Raw genomic sequence first — 6,000 nt, 5'->3', positions numbered from 1 at the left:
GAGCTTTATAACACAACTCATTATGGTATTTACAATGATATACACATATACACATTTTCTTAACCAACAAATAAATGATACAATGCCTGTATCAATCAACAAGGGAATCTAGAGGCTCACACCTCCACCCTCAAAGTAATATTGCTATTCATCTCCTTCCCAAGAAGTCTAGAATTCACTGCATGGTCAAATCTGCATCAAATGTCCAACACTATAATCCCACGCTGCCTTTCCTCACAGCAAATAGTCAACGACTCATTTTTCTGGAGCACACTCCCAATGTGCATCTGATTCCATCTAGAAATGCTAATGACCAAAACAAATCCATCTGTTACCTTCCATTCTCTGCTACACAGTCCCTCGGGAATATGGTCATCCCTTCCGTGCAGTCACTCACCTTCCAAGTTCTGCTAGCACCCCCATCCTGGGAAGTCCATCCCTTGGTAAGGCTTCCTCGTATCGGAAGATACACAAACAAAGGAATATACCTACCTCAACACATCATACCGGTCATAGCATGCTCATGGAAACCAATGGACACTATTGGGTACTAGTGCCCCACAATGGCCCTGCTCCTAAAGTGCTTTACCAACATACTACCACATGTTTCAATTCCTTTGCTCGTACTGCTAATTCTTGCAGTTGATTTCAACCACCCAACCAAGCACTTCATGCATTCCTGTACGAAGCACATAGCTTCCATTATATTTAAAATAAGTTGAAATAAATTCACATCATACCTCATTGGTAGCACGTTAATAAGGTATATTTGCAATCATGTTTGCTTCCTGTCACAACAATTCAAACTAGAATATTTGACCAAAACATGTATAAAAATATCACATTAGGTTAGCTCAAAACAAAACCATCAAAATCATAAATCACATGTAACCATCATAACCAAAATCATAGATCACATGTAATCATCATATACTAGAATCATAAATCACATGCATAGTAAAAATTAAATACAGTACCGATACTTGTCCTTCATTGATCCTTACTTTTGCCTTTTTCTTTATCCCATACACACTCTAGATCAGTTTCCAAACCGACAATATCCTAGTGCTTTCTCCTCAACCATGGGCATAGACACAGTGTGCATCAAACACATACAACCACACGACATACTACACCATGCAATACATGCATATACACCTAGCATATAACACATACACCTACATCCAATGTATACAATACAATACCTCCATCTATACTCGATGTGAAGTACCACCCAATACATGTACCTACACAGAGTAACACACAACGAGTACACATGCCACAATACCATGTCTAGATGATGCACATACATAATACCACATGCCCTCAACACATCATGTATGACATGCACACAATACCACACGTGCACCAATACCATATGTACAACATGTACATACTACCACCTGTACATGGCACCACCTGCACATCATGTTCACAAAATCACATGTACACGACGTCACCTACACAACGCGTACACAAAGCCACATGTACACTACACCATTGTACAATGTGTACACAATACCACATGTACACAGTACCACATACACACTGTTTACATGACACCATATGTATATAGCATCACATGCACGACATGTACACAACATTGCATGCTCCTAGCACCCAATGTATAACATGTACACATCACCACATGCTCATAACACCACTTATACAATCATGCACCATGTGTACATAGCACTGCATATCCAACATGTACATAGCATCATCCGTACACAACACTACATATCCAACATGCACAGAGCACCATAGGGACACACGCCGCATATACATCATGAATATAGTACAATATGTATACAACACCCCATATGCAATATTCACACAACCCTATTTATACCATCTTGTACATAACATTGCATAAATAACATGTACACATGTTATGTATACACAACACCACATGTGCACACATCATAGATGCAACATGTACAACATATACAATGTATGCACAACAATAGTACCACACATCCAAAACCACATTGTCCATACCAAGAAACAGTGCTTCATATCACTTTGCCAATGTATCCTTGAACATTACCTTTCATAACATAAAGATAGGAATAATACAAGCATACAATACCAAATCATATCCACATGATACTAATCTCGTATATTTGTCATGATTACTCTTCCCAATTGATTCCTCGTAAGACCAAGAACCTCTTCATGTTGTTCTCCTGCATAAGAAATCATTCCTCCATAAGAATGATCCCTGACAACCCTATTAGACAGTAACATAGATACACGGATACATACATACATATATAAATGTTAGCATAAAATAATCATGATCCCATCAGACAACAACATACATACATACATGTGTACATATATAAACATCAACATAATCATGATCATAAAATAATTACCAAAGATCAAGGTCAAGGTTGAGAGAACTTCCTTTATTCATGCACAACATGCATGATATTGAGAACAAAAATTCCCAGCATAGCCAAGGCATTTTATGCCTCAGATCCATTTACTCTACCCTTTTGGTTACCTTTCTCATGTCTTTACCGCCACTGTCTATTTACCACAATGGACCCAACCAATCCAACCAACTATCATAGTCTTACCTTTCGTTGTGCTTACTCATGCACAAAGCTTCATATGGGTCTTATATTATCGGTTGGGTACAACACATACCTCCCGATTTCCATCAACTTTCCTCTTTCCCAACCAATTCCCAAGACTCAAAGCATAAAAGGCAAGCCAAGAAACAAACAAGAAGAAAATCATGAAAACCAGTAAAAAAAATACGACACCACAACAAGAGTGGCAAGGCCTTGCACTAAACATAAACAAAACCACAAATCAAGCTCAAAAAATCATAAAATACGAAAAGCAAAAAACTAGAAACAAACACCATGACTCAATCCCCATGCTTCCTAGTGCATCTAAGGGAAAGCTAAACCTAAGCCTTCTTCACGATTCATGGCAATATCTCTTGCCATGCAACTCCCTACATTATACTATCATTACCACATAACTGTTAATGTATAAATAAGCATAACGATACACCAGTTACCTCATCTTATTGTGCCAAGCATGTTGCTTGCAACTGAACACATCCGTGACATCTCTCAAGGGACTCCAATCCTTTGACATATCCTCCTCTAACTAAAGACTAGCTAATATACCTGTCAAGTACATTTTCATGAATCTAGCACATATCCACATAATGTCAAACAAAATAAAGGTTAAGAAGACTCCATGTATGCAAAGCACACATTCATTTGGAATTAGGGTTTCCAAACACATCCAAAGGAATTCTTGTCCAACTCCTTCCTTTTACCTTTTTAATTTGTTGCAACTGTGTCTTACAATGCATTGTCACATCACCCAACTATTAGTTATGTGAACACATTAGCTATTACCTTCTCACACTAATACCAAACATGTTTCCTCCAAATTCTCACACATGTAAACCATATGTTCCAAATATCAAGACAATCATATTTATCATTTTTAAATCAACATTTAACAAAAATAACAATCATGTCATAATCCATATTCAACTCATTGTCATTAGAAATAATGCTACATCTATTACCTACTACACTCAAGTACATTTCAATTATCTCAACAATCATCTTAAAACAAGATCATTGGAACACATACTCATATTAAGAAATTCATCAATCATTCAACCACTTACAATCATACCATGTTAAATAAATCAACTAGGCACCAATCACTCAAACACCAAATAGATGTCATGATCAAACAACCAAGCACCAAATATATGACATAAGAAAACTCATACCTTAATGTATATTAGGGGAGACTATCTTGTCTACACAATCAATCCATATTAGCATAATATAACTTCACAACATATCAGTTCAAACACAAGTAAGATCATTATATCATATTAGTAACTAACTAATATTTTTACATCATAAACTCATAAGCATTTGTCGTTCATGCATAACAATCACATATGTATGATCAATCTAGATTAGTACGACACCATATCACAATTTTTTCAGCTCATACATGAGTATCACAACCATAACCATCTGCAGAGGTCAAACCAGGTTAACATAATACATATAATATCAATATCTTCAATGCAATGAACATAACCATCATACATATGACAAATCCAAATTACGACAGCCAGATCTCAATGAAATAACTATAATCATCAAGTTAATAGCATATAACAACAATAAGCTATATATCATGCTCATCAACTACATAAAACCGAATCGTCAAGCTAACTGTCATATAACAATCAACAAGTTAACATATAACATACTCATCAACAACATATAGCATAATCATCAGTTTATCTAATATAAAACAACAATAGCTGTTGAAAAGAGCAACAAGAAATGATAAAAATAGAATCCAGAATATTCCAATTTCAATTTTTCCTTGAATTAAAATTGTGAATTAAAATTAGAATTTAGCCTCACTAGCTTCTTGGAAATAATTAATTCATTATGGATTAATTAGTTGGAGAAATTCAAGTTAGAATTCTTTCTGAAGTCATGCAAGAGTTATCCCTTAAATTAAGGAGATTATCCCTTAATTAAGGAGATAAGATTGAGTTATATTTGAGTTGTAATTAGCTAACTCAGTTTATAGAGTTAAGTCCAATTAAATTAGTTCCAAACTGTTTGAGGAACTAATAGAGAGTTAACAGTTAGTTGATGCATGCATGCACTCAACCAGTGTACTCCATATAACTGAAGATTCCCTCATCTGAAACTCATGCATATCTATTATGAGAAAGACCCAGTTGAGCTAAATGTCAAGGACATTGTACTATTAGTTGCATGTGTTTTCCTATAAAGGAAAATCATGCATGCAGTCAAGGTAAGGTTCCTTGAGGATTGTGCAGTTCTGACAGTGTGTTAGAGCAGTGTTCCACTGGGTGAAGGAGAATCATCCCAGAGGAACTGCGCAAGGAAATAGGAGCTTAGAGGGAAGAGGAGAAGGCTTGTGAGAAGCTTTGATTGCCTGTGAGCATCTAGGAGGATTATACTGAGAGCAGGCTAGCTGTGAGAGCTAAGAATTTGTATAATTATGATGTATTTCCACCTTGTATGATAATACAGATAGTGGGGTTTTTAGCTGAGGCTTTCCCAAAAGTATTTTCATGTGTATTGTGCATTGATTCTTCTTCTTCTGGTTATATGTGTTCAACTCTAATTCAGCTCAACCTTTCCGCTTCCACAAATTGATAGTAGAAGTAGGTTATAGTATTTTTCTTTGGTATATTCCATTATCGAGTTAATCTACAGTTAGATTTTCTACATGATCTTAGTGCAAGATTTGTAAATAATTTGCATACTTTCTACATGGTATCAGAGCTAAAGTTTATCGGAGCTATGAATAGTATACGGAGGAGAGAAGTTGAAGTTTTAAGTTCAGGGTTGCAGGTGCAAATCAAATTATTATCATACTTCAAGGTTGGCCAATGGCATTCAATGGCTTGAGATTCGAGTATTCCTTGGAAGGTAGCTCAAATTACATAGCATGGAAAGATCACATGGAGGCTATATTAGAAGACAACGGCTTGAAGGATTTCATTGATCAAGATATCCCCAAGCCAGCTTCAACTAATGCACAATAGTTGGATGAGTGGAAGAAGTGTGTGGCGAAGGCGAGACGGATCATCCTTGAGGGAGTTCGAGACCATATTGTCTCAAGTCTCCATGGGAAGGATATTCCATTTTCAATGTGGAAGACATTGAAGGACCTCTACCAGAACAGTAGTGACCAAAGGAAATTAGAACTCAAGGATAAGCTTCGAAGAATCAAGATGGAGAATGACGATACTATTTCCACATATCTGAACAAGCTCACCACCTGTAGAGATGAGCTTGGAAGCATGGGAATAACTACTACCGATGATGATATGGTGAGCCTCACTCTCCTTGGCCTTCCAAAGAGCTAGAATAGCTACCAGGACTCTGTGAATTGAAGGGAGAAACTTCCAGATTAGGAACGATTATGGTCGGATCTCATGGAGGA

The sequence above is a fragment of the Pinus tabuliformis genome, chromosome 1_2 (genome assembly GCF_031772625.1).
Source record: "Pinus tabuliformis cultivar Carrire ecotype Pingquan chromosome 1_2, CPIR1, whole genome shotgun sequence".
Taxonomy (NCBI): Eukaryota; Viridiplantae; Streptophyta; class Pinopsida; order Pinales; family Pinaceae; genus Pinus; species Pinus tabuliformis.
Note: the sequence above shows the minus strand (reverse complement) of the source record.